At 50.2% G+C, this 19794-nt stretch overlaps 1 protein-coding gene across 2 annotated transcripts in view; it reads right to left on the minus strand.

The window, feature by feature from the left end:
- PPP1R16B (protein phosphatase 1 regulatory subunit 16B) overlaps positions 1-13391 on the minus strand; it is a 59682-nt gene extending 46291 nt beyond the window's left edge. For both annotated transcript variants that reach the window (XM_058850604.1, XM_058850601.1), the window contains exon 1: positions 13275-13391. The gene's annotated coding sequence lies outside the window, so the exon portion shown is untranslated. The remainder of the gene's footprint in view (positions 1-13274) is intronic.
- Positions 13392-19794: the final 6403 nt, after the last annotated feature.

The following is a 19794-nucleotide window of genomic DNA, read 5'->3' on the forward strand; positions in this document are numbered from 1 at the left end:
GGAGACTCTCCTCATCTCCCCACCTGATGATGAAGCTGGAGCTGAAAGCTGAAAATCCCCTGTCACATCTTCCTAAGGCAGCAGTTAAAGCACAGCATGACACTGATGCAGAACACAAACACTCACAGAAGTCCTTCACTCAAGTGTCATCAACTGATTTCAGTTTTTATTCCACTTTAAAAAAACCCAAACAAACACAAGCCATGGAAGAGCAACCCTTGAATGGGACACCTTGAAGTGAAAGACTGGAGATATCTTAAGGCTTTTGAGCAAAGGGAAAACAAGAAGGCTCAGAGTAGCCACTCCTGAAGTTAAGGAGATCTTTCCCAGCCACTGGATTGCTCGTGGTGAGACACCTGCACAAGTGGGCCTGGATGATGAAGTGTCTGCAGCACAGTGTCAAGGCAGTGGCATGAGGAGACAGAAATAGCCTCTCCTCCCCATGCCAAGCTAATCTCTCCACTGGAACTGAAAACCAAGCACGAAAGGCTGCAGCAGGGATCTGAGTGCAGAAGCAGCCAGCAGAGGAGGTGGTGCCCAATTTATTAATTTCATTAACATCAACTGCTGCAGCATGGCAAGGTGAGGAGCTGCCAAACTCACCTCTTCTGCTCCCTGTGAGGGCCAAGGCCCATCTGTGTGCTCCTGTCCCATGAAATGCAAGGTGACCAGCCCCCTGCAGCCCTTCTGCTGAACCCATGCTCTGGCAACAGGCACCAATGAAGAAGTGACTGACTTTTCCTCTGGACATCACCTTCAGCACTGTCCCTGCTTAGGGACACAGACCAGACAGACATGCCCATTCTGCATGGGTGCTCCGGCTGTTGGCCAAGATCTTCCCAGGGTCTGGAGGAAGCAGCAGAGCAGCTCTTCATCACTTGGTCCCCAAGGAGGCAAGAGCTCACCTAAGCCCAAAAGCCAAACACCATCCACAGCCAGCCAGAAAGCCACTGAGAGAAGGAGGTGACAGCCCAAGGGTCAGGCAGGACCAGCAGGGAGAGGCAGGCACAGGAGTTCAACCATCCCCAAGGGAGGACAAGGTGTGGGGCTCAGGGGATGAGCCCTGGGGCTGACCCCACACAAGGAGCTGAGGTTCTTCCCCTCCCAGGCTGGGTGGGAAGGGCAGCAGTGTCACCCTCCCACCCTTCCCAGAGGTACAGGCTCCAAGCCATTTCCTAAGCCATGTCCCTGCAAAGCAGCCCTGCCAAGGCACTCCCACCCCAGCACTGACAGGGGAGCTGCTCTCATCTGCAGCACCTCCAGAGAAACACATCCCTCTCCTGTGCTGCTGATGGGAGCAGCCCTGTGCTGGGTAGGAGCAGCTTGTGTGGTTTATTTCTCTAATTAGTAGAGAGTGCATCACATCAAGAGAGCCCTTCATCCTTAGACCACCACAGCCTGAAGCTGTTTTTTATCAAACTGCCTCTGTCACTCCCTGCCTTTTGGGAAAACATTTCATTAGAGCACCATCAATAATCACAGCACCCACTGCACCGAGCCCCAGCTGTCACCCCTGCACAGGGGACCTGGCCACCAGGTGTTCAAACCAAGACACACAGAGGGGTGGATACCAACAGTGACCACGTGGCAAACCGGGAAAGGGACTTCAAATCACAAGAGCTATTCCTCCATGGAATCACAGCCCCAAAACACCCATTTTCACCTGCAACTCCACAGGACATGTGTCCCATTTCCTACAGAGCAGCATTTCCAGCCTCCTGAAGGGTTTCCTTTTTTTTCTGAAGCCTAAACTTTTATTTCTCCAACATCACCCTGGCAGACAGGTTGCACCATCACCCTCCTTACCTGGGTCTCTGTGTGCAGACTGTGACACAGGTGGGCACTGACCACCATCTCCTCTGGACACCAGGGCTGGTGGCCAGGCTGAAGGCAGAAACCTGAACACAGCCCGAGGCAGCACCTCAAACAACAGCTGGACACGCACCTCGGCCAGTGCCCTCACAATAACCTGCAACAAACCCTCCTCCAGAGCTCCAGAGCACCCAGAGGTGAGCAGACGGACACAGGTCAAAGTCACTGACATTTCTGTGGGCAGCAAACTCCCTGCCAGAGCCATACCACCACCTCAGGATTGTTATTTCTAGTCCTGTGCTGCTGCCACAAGGCGCTGGTGGAACCTACCGGTCCCTCAGTGCTACTCTGAGAGCTCTGGCTATTGCTGCTGGTGGTAAATTCTTCTTGCACACACTGTGTGATTCTGTGTTGTGCTGTGAGCCCCACAGCACCCACAGGTTAACCACACAGGGGAGTGAAAACTATGAAAATTATTGCTGCCTGGTTTAATTTCACTGGTATCTCAGAAGTAAACAGCTCCTTTCCTCACTCAGGGCTTCAGCTACACTTTAAGCAGCAGATGCTCAGCCCTACCAGAAGAATGGTTCCTCCTGAAGGAATGACAGGGAAAGTGACAGGAAACATCACTTAAAAAATAAATATATATATTAATATCTATATTTCAGCCAAGATCCCGTAGGGAACACAACTCCTACATCTGCCTTGGAGTGCTGGTGGGGAAGAGAAGGTATAGAAATATTCTGTGTGAGAGATCTCATCAGAAATTGGGAGTTTCAGGAGAGATTCTTGGCTTTCCCACAGGTTTCTTGTATGCAAAGTAAGTAACTTAATCTGTGCCCCAATTACCTTCTTAAAGTGAAGATACTGTTTTACCATCTGCAGCAAGGGAGCTTTCATTGCTGCCTGTTGCAAAGGTGGTGAAGGTGCATCATTGTAAATTATTCTTCTAGATTGATGCAAAGGTCAAAATTTCAAGCAAAATTCTTCTCCAGAGAATAAAAAACCATTTTGCTTTGGCTGCTTTATCTCAAATTCTAGATAATCTCTCTGTCTTTAATGAGCTCCTTCCCAGCAGAAGGAATAAAATACAAGCAAGAAGGAAAAAAGTGAAGCAGAAAGTCAAAAAAATCTCTTTGGAGCCAACACTGGTAATAGAAAATTTTAAGTGCCTCTTTCTTTTCTCCTCCCAACTGTTCCACTCCTAACAATACTGGCAGTTGTTTGAGGAAAGCCCCTTAGATTTTCACTATATATTTCCTGTAAACACCCAACACAGCATAACATACATTCTTTTTCCTATCAATATTTCAATGTAGGCTTCCTTAAAAAAAAATTAAAAAATTAAAAAACCCCTTTTGTGCCAAGCAGTCCTCCCCCACATCAGTGTGCAGCGAGGAGAAACACAAAGCTGGTGGTGGTCCCCAGACACAAAGGGCTGGAGAGCTCAGCCTGGGGGTTCAGCAGGCGCAGCAGGGAAGGGCTTTGGGCACAGTTCACACACAGGATTTAGGAGCAAGCCAGAGCATTAAAGCTAAACCAGCTCAGATCTCTCTCCCTCCACGTGGCTCCTGTGCAAAGCTGCTCCTGGAGCCCCGTTCCCAGCACAAGGCAGCAGCACCTGGAGGCGTTGTAAAAAACCTTCCTCTGAAAGCTCTGTAGAGCAAATGAACCTTCCTGTTCCTGCTCCAACACAGCACTTCAGAGCTGCCACCTTTCTGCACTGAACTGCCCTTCCCTGGGGAAATCTTCAAATCTAAACTTCCACGTGGATGCTTTTCCCACTCACTGACAGCTGGGGGTTTCTTCACCTCTCTCTGTTTTCATTCCCCATCATCTTCCTCACCAGCCTAGCTCCACTCTCACTGGTTCTTCCTCCACATCCATGGGCAGCACAGGCTGTTCCAGCCCCAGCTGGAGGTGTAGCTCTGCACCAGGCACTGGGGACAACTTGATGGAGGCACTGGAGCTGTAAAAACTGCCCAGCCCCTTTGTGCTTCCCAAGGGGGACACCTTGGGCTCCCTTCTGCTTTCAGGTCCATCAGTGAACAGTAAAAACAGACACCCTGGGCTCTTGGCCATGCAGTTCCACAGGGAGAAGGGTGAGGGGCATTTCTGCCAGCTTGAACTTGAAAAAAATCTCAACAGCGATTTCGAGTCGAGTTAAAAATCACAAAGTAAGTTCAGGGCTCAGTTTCAAACTACACCAGAACAAGGCATTCTCCTTTAATCCAGCAGAGAAACCCTGCTCGACAGCAGGTAAAGCTGCAGACAGCACTCACTAATTGTCCTGATTCCTGTTTTCCCCGAGCTGAGGGCTGAGCTCTGCCCTGCTCCCCTCTGACCGTGCCCCAGACAGCACAGGCGGCTCCAGGGAAGATGATGCTTGAAGACAAGGAAATTTTATTCCTTCAAGAATCCAGCACACACCACTCCCCTCCGCTCCCCTTAGCAGAAAAGTGTCTGCTAACAAAATTTATCTCCGGCATCAGAGGAGCAGCAGGATCCCTGCCCTCAGGCAAAGAAAGAAGGATCAGAATGGGATTTCTGTGCAAATATGAAGCGAATCCCAACTTCCCTCGCACGAGAGCAGCCCCATCCTCTGAGCCAGGCAGTTAAATATTGAAGGAAAGGCATGCAGCAGCTCCGATTATGTGGAACAAAAATTAATTGAGGGCATAAGTCTCCGATTGGGCTCTCCATTTATTTTTTCCACAGCACATTATATGGGAGTGGGGGTTGCAATGCAGACACCTGCAGGGAAAGCAGCCCAACCCATCTGTGACAGTGATATTGCCTCTTTTTTTATTTGTTTTTCTGGTTAGAGCTTCCATTTTTTATCAACCCTGCCACAGACAGATGTGTGGAAGCTTCCAAAACTGCATCCCTCTTCCTGACATTTTCAGCTACACATTGAGAGATCTGTAATTTGGAAAACAACAGTTTTCCCCTCAAAACAGGCTTAAAAATAAGACATGGGAAAAATAAATTAAAAAGAAAAAATAAAGCAAACCCCGAGCTAATTTCCAACAGAATCTCAAAAACACCACTGGAAGAGCCCACACCCTTCCCTCAAGATATAAATTAAAGCGCTATTCGCACCCCACTCTTTTAAACAGAAATCCTTCCATTGTTTAAAGCCATTTAAACATATTTTGGCCCACAGAAAAAAAATAATAATAATCTCGGGAACAGCCCTATTCTGGCACAGCAATAAACTAGATAAGTGCCTGGATTTTCCATTTGCAGCTCCAGGGATGTGCCTCTCCCTGGGAATACCCACACCGGGCACCCCACCTGCCCCCATGCAGATGTGCACCCCCAGGGCTGCACCTTCTCACAGGGAGTTACCATCCAGTGGGACTACATTCCTCAACTTTGAGTGATTTTCTGGGGTTTTTGCCACCAAAAGAAAGTCCTGCCTTGCTCGTCTCTCTGCAAGGCAAAGGTGTGATTCTGTCAGCTTTATGGCACCACGGTGACAAAGCCAGCGATTGGCAGGACTTAAAAGCGTTTGCTACACACCTGACAGGAGGAATATTGATTTTGTGGGAGATTTATGAGAGGATTCTCTTCCCAACCATCTGATCCATCCATTTTAAATAGTGGTTGCATTTAATTACTGCTAACAAAATGCTTTCAACTCTAAGGCTTATGGACATTATTGAGCGGATCTATAACAATTTCAATAATCCCCAAAAGGTCTTGACAAAATAACATAAAAAGACGCCCTCTGACCCATCCTGCATCCATCAGGGAGCTCCTCAGGACGGTGTTACCCTCCTGCCTCTGCTGGGCAGGAACCAGTGGGGTGCCCACAGGCTCTGCTGGGACAGTAAAGAGTGAGGCTTTGGGAAAAATTAATTATCCATGCGACAGTGTGGGATGCTTTGTTCCAGACAGCTCAAACATCTGGATTTGTTGTCAAGGGTTTAGCCCTTATACCTTGGTGAACTCCACGATGACTTATTGACCTGCTAAACCACGCACATGTCACCAAAAAATTCATCCTCCCGTCCCCCTAGATTTTGCAGGTCAAGGTTAACCACCAGCATGCAAGAAGGGGGCTCTGAGGCTGCTGAGCCAACACTCACAGCCTGGGCCAGGCCTCCTGCAGCACCCTGGAGCTGCTGGAGGGTACCAGGACCATTCACAGCCACGCTCTGCACCCCCAGATCAGGGCAATCCCAGCTGTTTACCCTGCAAGCCTGCAGAAATATTACAAGAGCATCTTCTAGAAAGTGGAAGCACAGCACTTGAAGAGGACAAAGGCTCCTTAAGATGCAGATGAGCAGAAAGGCTGCACGGGAAAAGCAGCACCGCCTCTCACTTCCACCTCTGCCCACCCCGCTCCAGAGGAACTCGCCTTATCTCAGATGCAAGCCATGAGATTGAAACGAAATGTTTTGCTAGCAGAATGCTAACAAAACCTTAGCACAGCTCTCTGCGGTGCCAACATCACCAGTTTCAGTCTGAAATCAGACTCTGGGAGCAGCTTGCCACTGCCATGCTTGCGAGGCAGATTTTCTGTTTCTGAAGAACCTTATTTTTAGGCGCAGCTATCAACCCCCACGTCACCACACATGCCCTACTTTCTGTGTTTCCTGCATCTCCTCTTGGCCACAGTCGGGGTGGTTGTTGGCTTGACTTGCTGCTCTGACAATACAATTGCTCTGACATTCAGTTTAATCAAATATTTACCACTTACTCATTTGAAAATAGGATTTTGGATACTTTAGATTAACTTGGCTTATGAGCATGGAACCAGAATTGCTGGTACAGCTTTCCTCCTCACCAGTCCAGTTCTCACTTTGCTTCTGCCGTTTCTGGGATTACCAGCACAAGGGCTCTGCTGCCACAGGTCAAGGAGAACCAAGGAAAACCTCAGCCACTCATGAGCCCAATGTTCAGCCATTCTTCTCTGCTGTCCCAAAGTGCAAACCATCAGACACGTCCAGGAGAGACTCTCCCCAAAAAGAAATCAAGATTTAAGGGCCAGAACTCAGCTGGGAAGAATGGCTGCTCTTAGGGAAGACTTTCTGGAGGGCTTCCCGGGCAGAGGTGCCAAGCCTGCCATTCAGCAGGTACCTCACTTGATTGTGCATTCTGAGAAGTGTTATTTGGATGGCAGGAAAACCAGTGCAGAAGTCAAATTCAAGGGGCACCTTAAAGCCCAAAATCTGATCCGATCCAGCAGATGGAGGGGACGGCCCTTGTGCACCCCACTGACAGCCCTGCAGCACTGCTCCCACCCACTGCTTTGGGTGGCAAACAAAGCCCAGTACAAAACCCACTGCACTTCACATACCAGGTGAACTCTTGCTCGAGATCTCACTAATAAAAAGCCAAGTCCTACACAAATCCCTAAATCTCAGCTTAGCCCCACCAAGGAGAGAAAATGAAGCTATTACTGGACACCTCCCAGGCAGCACAGGGCTCTCCTGCCTTCCTTGGATGGGTATTTGACCTTTGAGCTGCTGTGCCAGTCATCAGGCTCAATCTGTGCCCAGGAAGTGCTGCCAAACTCCAGGATCACCACATGGAGCCACCCAAGAGGTTTTCCCATATGGATCATCAAGGATGCCGTGGCTATGCCATAACATCACAGGGAGCAGTTGGGACAAAATTAAGGCAACTGGTCGTGATGAGTGAAGCTGTGCATCTGCATCCTTCCCTCCGAGGCTGTCCTCTCTCCTCTCTTCCAGAAATGCCCAACCTGCAACTCCTGTCCCTGCCAGCTCGAGGCAGAGCATCAAGACAAAGCAGACCCTCACCTAGAAAGCAGGGACAAGAGCAAACTCACAGGGAAGATCTCTTGGCAACTCAGGGTGAGAGAAAAGGAGGGGGGGGGAAATTGCTGCCAGCTTGTTTGTGTGCACTTAGGGTGGCATTTCCAACCCTGTAATTGTTGCATAATGAATTTAGCAATGGAGTTCAAGAGCTATGAATCATTCAGGCCAAGAAAGCATGAGTCAGCCCCCGAAGAATCAGGGGATGTTAAAATTACATACATTTAACTTGAGCTTGACAAATCCAGAGGAGCACAACTCAAACCATCATGCCAACATCCCCACTGCTCCTCCTGATGGACACAACACCAGAGCAGAGCCTTTGGCCACAGCAAATAATTTACAGCTGCCACCCCTGCCCAGCCCAAGTTATCAGCCCCAGCTCCAAGAAACCACCTGATGCTGCCTCTTAGCTGGTGCTCACTCACTGAGAAAGGTGGTGAGGCCCCAGCCAGCCTGAGAAAAAGCTCTTTGCACAGTCCTGGCATGCACTGAGCACTCGGGATGCCCATTTCACTGTGTGTGACCTGCCCAGGAGCTGGATGGGGACAGGGGGACAGCAGAGGTGGCTGTGGGAGCTGGCAGTCAGGGCTCTGGAACAAAGCACAGAGCTGGGGTGGGAAAGGAGCTCAGCTCTCTGCAGGGCAGATTCCTGACAGAGGATGCCTGAGTTAAGGTGTGTGGATGCAAAGAAGACCTCAGGGAAAAGGTGTTTTCCTGGCTCTGTTGGGGATCCTGCATAAGCCATACCCTGTATTTTGCATTTACAGGGCCTGCATATATGGAAGGAAAGTTATTTTGAAGGGAGATAGGGCGCAAATTCAAAGCAGAACAACTATTCTGGGTTAACTCCCCAGGTGGCTTCTTATTCTAGAGTGGCAGTACCTTTTTCTAGTTTAATTCACTGTAAAAATAGATTAGGCCAGTGGTTCTCATCTGCAAGGCCATGGTAGCTGGCCTGCTGCTTTTAGAGCATCCTAAATTGGAGCCTGGCTATGGGGACATGGGGGGCTCTGGGATGCAGGTGTGGTAGTCTCAGTTTGGGAACATCATCTTTAACATCATTAACTTAAACCAGGAAAGGAACCACGGCCTGCAGGAGTGTCTGCACAGCCCCAGGGCTGTCCCTCAGCAGGTGCAGGGACACACATGGCCCTGCAGTGCTCTCTGTCCCCCAAAACCAAACAGCACCACACTACCCACAGCCTGCCCTTTACACCAAGGCCTCCTTGTAAAGCCATTTTTGTTTGAGGTTCCTTTGAATTTACCATTTATCAAGCTTCCATTTAGCCCCGTTAATCATAGCCTATCGAGCTCTTTCAAATGCAAACACGGAAATGTGCCCAGCAACTGCACTTCTCCCGTTTATCCTTCTCCTGCTGGAATTAAGGAGGGCTACAAAGCAGGAATGCCAACCCACCTGTCTCATGCTTTTCAACCTCTTCCCATGGGATGAAATCAGCTGACTATTCTGGAAAAAAACAGACTGATCTCTTTCCCTGCCAGCTAGCACCATTCAAGGAGAGCAAACAATGTGTTGTGCAGGAGGAAGAGCATCCCTGTGAAAGTCAAGGGGAGAGGCAGATGGGCGGCTCCAGCACCTGCATCAGCACATGCACTCTTGTCTCTGGAAGCAGGGACAGCCAAGCCACCTTTGTCAAAGCCTGTGGATTTCCTAGCTGGGCCTCTAGAGCCAGAGATCTCACAGCTCACTTAATCCCCGTCAAACGATACACCATTTTTTTTTTTTGCTTTGTTTGGGTATTAAGGCTTAGCCTTCCTCAAGCTATTCATTGTTTTTGCTCAGTGCCTGCGTGGCTGTTAACCCCAGTGCTGACATGGAGCTGCAAGGAAAAGCTCTGTCAGGAAGAGCCACATCACTCTGCAGGTGTCGTTTGTCCCAGCCAGCAGCGCCGAGCTGTGACTCGGTCCCGTGTGTGCAGCTTCCCTGGAGTCGGGGTGCTGGATTCACTCCTCTCACCCCCAAACTCTGACAGCTTTTCTGCTGCTCTTTGCTCAGGCCAAGTCCAGCAAATCGGGAACTCCCCCGGTGTCAGGGGCGAGGTGCATGCAATTCCCACCTGCCATTCCCTTCCCCTGGTGCTGCTGCTGGCCAAGCACCCCGTGCTGCACCGTCCTTAGGACAGTCACCTTCAAAGAAAGCCTTTCAAAATACAGTGTGTCTCTCTAGATAAAGAAAAAGCACGTTGGACAGTGAGAAGTGCCAGTCCACAACTGTGCATGTCCTACAGAAGGCTCTGACAAGCAGCAGAACGAGGCTGTGGAGATGAATGTGCAGGGGAGCGCTTGGGAAGGAGACAAGGAGAGACAAGCAGATTAATAGAAGACGACAGATTTCTAGTAAGATTGTGATAAGCCTCTTGAAACTTCCCTAAAGGATGAGCCAGCTGGCAAGACCATCCTAGGAGGTGGTGTAAGTCGACTAACAGCCTTGCAAAAAGCCACCAGCTGACCCCTTTCACACATCCCAGCTCACTCCTGCGGCTCCTTAAGCAAGGAAAGCTGAACAGGCCACACCTGGATGCTTCCACCCTGGCACTCACCTGCAATTCCAGCTCTCCTTGCAGAGGAGCCCCTGGCCCTGAACTGCTGTGAGCAAGCAGCGAGGTGGGGCTGAGCACAGCACCGGCAGAGCTCCTGCTGTCCCCAGCCGGACACCCAGCACTGCCCACGAGGGGCTAACCCTGACCCCTGTGCCCAGGGTCGGGCCACAAAGCTGCCAGGCATCCTTGGCAAGTGGCACATGGCTCCTGGAAAGGGCTTTGCCAAAGCAAGGATGGGAATGACAAAATGATGAGCAGATGATGCATTGTGCTTTCCCTTCCCAAATTCAGCTCTGCTGGGATCCCCCCAGAACCAAGTCCTCCAAAAACATCACATCCCAGAGAGCAGTTTAACCTCTGAGGAGGAAGAGGAGAGGGCTATCCACAGGGGAAGGCAAGCCTGAAGTGTTAAGATTTTTATCCTTCAAAGGACAATATCTTCAAAACCTGCTGGAGGTGGAGTGGACACCACCCCCAGGTATGGCCAAAAGAAGGAGCTCACTGTGTCCCCCTGCCAGTGCCACAACAAAACCCTGCCACTGTTTGAAACTGGAGCTTTCACCTGGAGCACCTTCTTCAGGATAATGAACAGCAGCAGCCAGTTTATTTGATATCAGGCAAGTTTTCCTTCTTAGGCCAATTAGCTGCTGATATAATTTGCCCACTGAGGTCACTGAATCATCATTTAGCAGTTTCAAAGGAGATGAGATGAACTGCAGGCCAATTTCCCCCCTCCAGCTCAATGAGTGATTCAAAATGCAGTTAATGATAGTGGCTCATAAGTATCTGGCAGAGGATTTGAGAGAGCAATTTATTGCCCAAAAAGAGGCTGATCTCTTTCAGTCAAAGCAGCTCAGCTGGTGAACATGTAGGATCTGATTCTGCCATCTTCCTTGACAGTTGTTAAATACTCCAGAGCTGCTAAACTTAAATCAGACACAAGTAAAAGGAAAAAGAAGAAGACGACCAAAAATCAGGGTAAGGAAGGTCACAGTTAAAAATCACTTTGTCACCAGCAGGCAAGAGACCTTTAAAGGATGGGGGAAAGAACCCATAATAATGTAATAACCAACAAAACATTCAGCACAAATCCTACATTTTTGTGAGTTTATATAAGATAAAAATGAGACATCCCCTCATCCACAAAAGCTTCATTATTTGTCAACCTCAGGCTCCATAACCAGCAAACACTGGTTGATGTTTTTCTTCTTGCTGGATGAAATGTGCCTAGAGGCAACAGGCATTTTATAAATTATTAAACCAAGGGAAAATAAGGTTCCAACAGTGACTGCAGAAGTGATGCAGAAGCACCACGGAGCTGGTACAATTGGTACCAGCACATTTAAACAGAGTCATTTTTCCTGCAACAACACCACTCGACAACAAGACATTGTTAGAAATGCACATCCTGGCCACGTGGCCTTGATGGTAAAAAGAAGATGTGGTATCTCAGCATTTCATCACATTCATCACACATATCTGAAGTTCAACACTTTAAACCTTATTTTTCTTATTAATAGCCACTTATGTTTTCCAGTCAGAGGGAAAATAAGTTGTTGGTTTTTTTTTTTAATTTCAACTTCATGAGAAATATCAGGACATGAAGCAAAACCCATGAAAATACTATAATAAGAGTATTTTAATATCATCCACAGTTTTTGATCCAACCCATAGCATTGAGAAGGAAAAAAACATGAATGAAAAAGTATTCTTCACTTTCAGGATTTAATATATTACATCTTTCACAACAAACACAACCCAGACTAAGTTCTGTTCCAGCCAGAAAAAACCCTTCTGCTTTCTGCCATAACAGCACTTGGCCCTTCCATCTGTGAAAAACCACTTAACAGTAATGGCAGGGCTCAGGACAGAGGGTCAAGGAAGGCTGGGTCAAGGTGAGAGCTAGGGCAGCCCAGGCAGCCGCTGCTCCCGAGGTTCCCTCAGGGTTTGTCAGGGAACAGGAGGGCTCAGAGATGGGTTTGAGGTATTTTCCCCAGGTTTGTGAACCCTCTCATTTCCATTTTTCCTGCTATTACTCTACTGCAGCTTGAAGCATCTTCCTCCTCCTCCTCCTCGAGTGTTTTTTCACCGTGCAAGAAAAGATCTTTTCATGATAAGCAAGCAGAGAGATAAATCAAGAATTTGGTGGCTTGTCAGTCATCCAAAAGCATCACTGACACATCAGGCCCTGGAGCTGGAGAAGGGACTGAAGTTCCGACTGAAGTTCCCCTGGTGTGCCAGTGTCTGAAGGAGACTGTCCCCAAGAGCCTCGCACAGAATCCGGCACTTGCAACCCCGATGCCATTTCAGGAATTACGGCTACTTGTACTTGTGCTGCCTCGAGTAAATTTCTTCCGCACCCCTTTCGTGCCATGGGGGAGAGGGATTCTACATGCACTGAGCAAAACGCACCCACGAGCAGCCCAACACATCCCCATCCCCATTCCCATCCCCATGGCTCCGGTGCCGCACCATGACCCACGGAACAAACGGAGCGACAAAAGCTGCGCGGAGCCAGCGCCGCCCGAGCGGGGGAACCGCGTCCTCCTCGCCCATGTGCCTCGGGAAGGGCTGTCCGGGGAGGGCTCCGCAGAGCCCCGCTGCGGGGCTGGAGTTCCCCAAACTCCGCGGTGACTGCGGCGGGGACCGCACCCGCCCGCGGCACGGCAGAACCGCGGCAGGACCGCAGCATCCCCGGGCCGGACCGAGAGCCGCTGCTCATCCCCGGGTCGGACCGAGCCCCGAGAGCCGCTGCTCATCCCCGGGTCGGACCGAACCGGACCAGCCCCGAGCCCCCTGCTCATCCCCGAGCCCCGCTGCTCATCCCCGGGTCGGACCAGCCCCGAGCCCCGCTGCTCATCCCCGGGCCGGACCGAACCGGACCAGCCCCGAGCCCCCTGCTCATCCCCGGACCGAACCGGGCCAGCCCCGAGCCCCGTTGTTCTTCCCCGCGCCGGACCGAACCGGACCAGCCCCGAGCCCCGCTGCTCATCCCCGAGCCGGGCCAGCCCCGAGCTCCGCTGCTCATCCCCGGGTCGGACCGAGCAGGGCCAGCCCCTCGCCCCGCTGCTCGCCCCCCGCCCGGTCCCGGTCCCGGTCCCGCACTCACCGCTGCAGCCCCCGGCGGGCCCGGCCCCTCGCTCCAGCAGGAGCCGGCGGAGGGAAGCGGAGGGAAGCGGAGGGAGGCAGCGGCGCCGCGCAGACCCGGTCCCCGCCCGCCTCCGGCCCCGGCTGCGGCCGCAGCTCCGCCCCGAGGAGGGGCCGGGGCCGGAGGCGGGCGGGGAGCGGCGCCCGCCCCGCAGGTGAAGGCGCGGAGCATCCCCGGGGATGCTGCGGGAGCGGCCGCTGCGGGCTCTGCGAGCGAGGGCTCGTCCGCACGGGGCGGGGGAGGGGCTGATTCTGTCCCCGGGAGGGGTAATTAAGTTAAATAAATAAATATTTTTTACAAAACCTCTGAATTTCGGTGGAAGGTCGCACCGCTGCCTGCCTGCCCAGCTGCCTGTGGATAAGACTTGCCCCGACTTCTGGCTAGGTGAGGGATGCTGCTGCCCCCACTGAGGCTGGAAGGTGGATATGTGGTTTAGAAACTGTTTTGCCAGGGTTTTTGGCACAAATGTCTGAGCCCGGCAGCAGGTTCCTATTTGCCACAGAAGGATTTGGTGTGAGGGACGGGGTCCCAGAGAATTTTTTTAGAAGAATCAAAATCTCCCCCAATGCAGTGTAACATCATGTCAGGCTCTTAAACACAGTGACTGATACCAAATCCAAATGCCATTCCTGAAGTGTGCCTTATGCCAATTTCATAGGCAATTAAGAGTCCCTGCCAGGAGTCAAACCAATCCCTGGAGCTGGGAGAGAAGCCAAGAAGCCTCCTGGGCCAGGGAGTGGCACTGGGGAGCCCACACTCACCCACTGGGAGCAGAGCAGATTCCTCATACTGCTGTCAGATATTGTGTCTGGGATCAGCTGCCCTTTCCAGGGTTTCAGAGGGTTTGGAGGATTAATCACCATGGACTCTATTTCTCCTTGGGAAACAGCCTCCTCCCAGACTGAACAGATCCACAGGGAGCAGCTCTGACACCGAGTTTTGGGGTTCCACTGAAACCTTTCTAGCTCAAGAGAGGCCTTTGGGTTCAAAATGTGAGTCAGTCCTTGAAAGAGCACAAGGTGTAGGGAAGTGTTCACAGGTGATAAACCTGAATCTTTGCAAGAGTTCGAGAGACCATCCACAGGGTGAAGGTCTGACTAAGGTGGGACTTACTCTCCTATATTTTTGTGAGCTCTGTCCAGAATTCGCTTATTACTACTGCAACATAGCAGAACCATGGTTTAAGAGCCAGCAAGTGACCCACAGAGACACGGCTTAAGGGTAAAACTTCTCTTATTGCTGCCTCTGTATATGCAAAAACCTGAAAACAAAGCTGATGAGAAGAAAGCACAGCTGTGTTCTCCTCCTCACTGGATCCACAGAGATCTAGGTGCAGGATGGATGGAATGGGAAAAGCTTTAGCCACGCTAGAGGTTAATTACAGCTCTGGGACTTGACTTAGATCAGCAGCCAGGACCTTGGCAGCCCTGGGCTGCGCAGGGTGGAGGCGGCTTTCCAAAGCCCGACTCTGGCAGCAGGAGCCTTAGCCCAGGGCATTGGAGAGCTCAGCAACTTTGCATCAGTCTCTGAAGTCCATAATTCAGTGTCTGTTTATTGAAATTGTGTTGTAAGCACAGCTGCTTTCTGAGGCACGTATGGAAATGAAGGGGGAGTCTCATAAATACCCTGGCTCTGTGCCAGACCAGTGAGTCAGCGTAAAGAGCTGAAATGCAGCTTTACAGCTACAAGATAAAAAAAAAACCAACCTAAAACATCCCCAAAAATGCTCCCCCAGCCACCCCCCCCACTCCTTCTTCTCTGTTGAAATTTGGGTATCAGCATTGTGATGACAAGGACAGCACAGCCCCAGCAGGATCTTGCAGTGCTCAGGGCCTGGGGCTGGAGAAGGTGGAGACCTTCAGGGCAGAGGGAGGGCTGAGCTCATCTGAGAGCCCGCAGGCATCTGCATCATCCTCGGTTTCTGCTGGCAAATCAAAGCCTTTGCTTCAGTTGCCAATGCAAAGATTTGGAGCTAAAAGACAAATACAATATTTGTTTGCTAATACTGTCAAAATTCACTGCATCAACTTTTCTTTATTCCTTTTTCCAGGGAAAATAAAATTTTGCAGAGACCTAAGTTAAGAAAAAAAAAAAAAAAAGACCCTTCAAAAGGTGAACTTGAATAAAAAAGCACCACTAAAGCAACCAGCAGTTCCAAAGACCCAGTTCCTAGATTCCTCTTCCTCATCCAGCATTCAATCCAATTTCACAGGTAGTTTTGGTTGTTCAAATTCCTTTGCTGGAGAGATTTCACCCAGGCCTAAGAAGAGGATTTTCCTCTGGTGCTTTTACAATACATGAATTGTTCCTGGATTAAACAAAACAGGTGGAAAGCTGCAGTGCCTGAAGGACACTGAGCAGTCCCCGTGGTGTGGATGCCCAGAAGGAGCTGCTGTGGGCCATGCTGGGGGTTTCAAGTGAAGAAGTGAGGTGACAGCAAAGCTGGAAGCTCTGCAGGCTCACAGGACACGTGTGGCCGTGCTCTCTGCTCCACCGTGTCAGACACAGAGCTGGGCTGCAGCCACACACAGGCCTGAGGGTGTTGCTGTGTTCTCCTCTCCCTTCCTCAATTTATGCTTCCAATCTCTGCAGTTTTAGCACCCTGGCAAAGTTCTCCTTTCATGGTGTTTCAAGGTCTCCCGGTGTATTTATCCGAGTCCAGCTCAGGGCTGCTGTCTGATGGCAAGTGAGCAAATCATGTCCTCACTTAAACCTGCTGCAAAGGAGCAGGAGCCTCTGCAGAGCAGAGGAACACGTCCTCTCCCTGCCTGCACATCCAAACACCTCTGGGAATGCCCATGGGCAGTCTGGCAGCACAGGGAGGGCTGGGGAGGAGAAACAAGCCATGAGACAGCAAACCAAGGCAGAAGCTGGTCACAGTGGGGGCTGCTCTGAGCACTGGGGCTCGCCCAGGGCAGGAGGTGAAGCAGCTGGGCAAGGGAGGCACAGAAAGCACTGGGAGGGTGCTGGAGAGGAAGGTGAGTAAAATGGACATGGGGAAACAGAAGGAAATGGGCAAACTTGCAGGTGAGGGCAGGATTTGAACAGAGATAGAGAGAAGAAATCGGTGGTGCAGCACACGGGGAACTGCAGGGTGAGAGGGGAGGAGGGACCCAGCTGTGGGGTGGGAGATCACTAGAAGGCAACAGCAAGAGACAAAAAAAGGAAATGATGTTCAGACCAGGCAGTTGCCAATGGTAAAACAATATCTTAGAGAAAAATTCATTAATAAGAACACTGACATTGATTATTGTCTTTAAAACAAACAAACAAACAAACAAACAACAGATTCAAGGGCTTGAAAAGTGCTGATGTCATGGGAAGGCTCTCAAATGTCTTACACGTGGAATAACTAGAGTCTGAGTTAAAAAGGAAAATTAGATGAAGGAAATCTGTAAGAGAAGAGAGGACACAGGAGGACACCAAGGGAAAGGTGAAAGTAGCCGCAGAACTGAGGGACTAAAAGAGACAGAGGAGTGGATCTGGGATATTCATGCTAATCTCAGTAGAAGGTCAGGAGAGGATATCAGAGATTAGCTGAAGAATTAGCCAAGATTCAAAAACATAGTGCATACATCTGGTAAGGCTGAATTTAAAAGTGCAATAGAAAGAAAAGTCAAAAGTGATTGATATTTCATGTTCCAGCTTCAGATCAGTAAAAGACTTTGCAAAGGCTGGTGGGAGGGGCTGTGACCTTGAGGGCATCGCTCCACCTGCATCAGGAAAGTCCACACCAAACTGGGCAGTGAACTGCCAGAAGGAATTCCTAACAAGCTCTCCAAGTGTATCCTCACCACTGCAATGAAAATAAGACGTGGGATGGCGCCAGTGGCAGTTTGTACCTTGTAAATAGACCAAAAGAAGAAAAAAGATTAATTGATCAATCCCCAATATTTGTACAACACACCCTCATCACAGGCTGTCACTCACTCTTCCTCTTCAGCAGGCACAAAGGCCAACTCCCAGAACATTCAGTCCCAGCCCCAGCACTACCCAGGGCAGTGGAAGCTGTAACATCCAGGACTTTCCCAGCACGGCCACCTGCAGACACAAAAGCCAGGACCAGGCTGACCTATGAAGGATTTCAAGCCTTGACAAGAAAGTATTACCGGCTGGTGGGCAAAGATCCACAGCTTGCAGTGTTCCAAGTCAAAATCCCTGTGGTTAGGAGCTGCCTGCTTGCCCAGGGTGAAGCTGTGTCCCAGTTATTCACAGCCTGCTCCTCCTCATCCTCAGGCTGGAGGAGCGGGCACTGCCTGCCCCACCTTGTCAGGGGTGCCTGTAGCCAGAGCCAGCCCCCTGGGGCCAGGTGAGCACATCCATGGGGTCACCTTAGTGCCTGCCATGAAATCCTGTGGGGTTTGCTCTGAGGGGATTTGCTCTGGAGGAGGTTTCCTCCCCCAGCCCTGCACTGTGAGAGGCAGGAATTGCACTGCAGCAGAGCACAGCCCTCCAGAGCAGCAGCAGAGCTGCAGCAGCACCAGATTAACCTCACAACTCATCCCTGACTCTTTTCTAGAGCCTCAGATCCCTGCTGGGGCCTCCCTGCTGCGGCAGCAGAGCAACATGTGGGGTGAGTGCCATCTCCAGAAGTTTCTGGGGAAGACCACACAGACAGCTCCAAGCACTTCTCTCTGTCCATACTTTGGGAGATGAAAATCATTTATACTGCTATAGCTTGTTTCCTTCCTTTAATACCTGTTACTTACCTTCTTCACAGCAGTTTGGGGAGATTAATCACAAAGATCCTCTCAAGGTGCAAACTTTGCACCTGGCTGGAAACTTTGAAGGTCAGCAGTAAGCTGGTTTATGTTTATTACAGACTAAAACATGAAAGCACAATACTCTGCTGGTGCTGCCCAGGCTCACTGCACTGACACATCGGCAATAGATGCAGATCAGGGAGTTTAAAGGTCACAGCTGCTCATGAGGAGGGGATCCTCAAAACACAGTCTCCAGGAAGAGTGAACCAGAAGCAAGACTCTCTGGCTATCTGAAATCAGGCCTCTCTGGACAGCTCTGGTGTCAGTGATGAAGGCTTTTAGGAAGAAAATATCACATCAGGCAAAGCAGGATGTTCCTAAAACATCTCAGCACTGGGCTACTGAAAGATGCTTTAGCATTTAGATGAGACAATGCTATTTTATTTGCAACTATCACTCCTGATAACATCCTTGAATTTTTTTAGTTTAGCCCATAATTCACTTGTGGAACAGGGTGAGCCTTCACCTGTAGTTCACAAAGCTGATGGAAATTTGGAAAATAATTGCCATGCTCCTGTTCTCCAGCCTGGGAGCTCTACCCAGAGAAAGCAGAGCCTTACACAGAAACCCAGAGGAGAGCTGTGCCACCAGGTTTGGTACACCTGCAAAATGGGGGCTGCACCATCCTCAAACACCTGCAGCAGCACTCATTTCTCTGTATTCTGGTTTCTTTAATCTGTTAAAAAAAAGTCCTGACCTGAGAATATAGCCCTTGATCAGGAAGACAACAGTGTTAAGTGCAATGGTAAATACAAAGAGCAACGCTGGTTTTGAAAGCAAATGTCACTTTTGCAGAGGGCTGTGGTTTAGAGGGGAGGACAGGGCACCACCAGAGGAAAACCATGACATTTTCTACACAACTCTCACACACTGGCCCCATTAAAGGCCTTCCACCTTCTATTAGGCAGCCATTGATTGGAATTAATTAAAATATCTCTTGTGCACTGGACTTGAAACTCATCAGTGCTTTGTCATTATCTGTGAGTTTTCTCCCCAGTTAAAGCAAATATTGTCCAATAATCTGGTTTGCAGTAAGCACACAGAACATTTAGCCACAAAATACTCTGTGGCATTCAGGTATTTGACAAGCTGGAGGGTTTAAGGGTGTGCCTGGCATTTCTGTTTAGATATACAACTGTGCAATGTATTTTTTAATCCAAGCTTAGAGAGAAACTTGGCCTCAGAACCCTCTGGAACAGAAAAACTGCAAACACGTTTCTGGGATCATAACCTCAAGCCCTTGGCTTGTCCTGGCTCTTAACCCTTGAGATGAACCAGCCATGCTGTGCCTTGCAGCCTGCTCAGTCACCTGGTTCTGCTGCCTGAGGAGCTTCATCTTCCAGTTTCCAAGTGGGTTTATTCACAGGAATTTCTCTCCAACCATTCCCAGGGCTCTGGTGCCTTCACTCGGGTCCTGCTGCTCTCCCAGGGGTGAGCACACATCTTTGTCCCCTGGAGCAGCACCCAGAGCCAGCCCGTGGGAGGCTGGCATTGCCAGCCCACATCTGACAGCTGGGCCAGCTTCAGAGGAGCCCCAGCTCAGCAGGAACTGCCCATGAGGAAGGAAAGGAGCAGGAGGAGACTGTGAGTGCTGGGGCTGCTCCCTGGGAAATGATCCTGACAGGCCATGCATCTTTCATGATGCTCTCTGCACAGGACACATTCGATAGCTGGAGGCATCAAAGCCTCAGCAGGAGTGTCAGAAGCCTTTGTCCATC

This window comes from Poecile atricapillus, chromosome 15 (genome assembly GCF_030490865.1).
Source record: "Poecile atricapillus isolate bPoeAtr1 chromosome 15, bPoeAtr1.hap1, whole genome shotgun sequence".
NCBI classification, from domain to species: Eukaryota; Metazoa; Chordata; class Aves; order Passeriformes; family Paridae; genus Poecile; species Poecile atricapillus.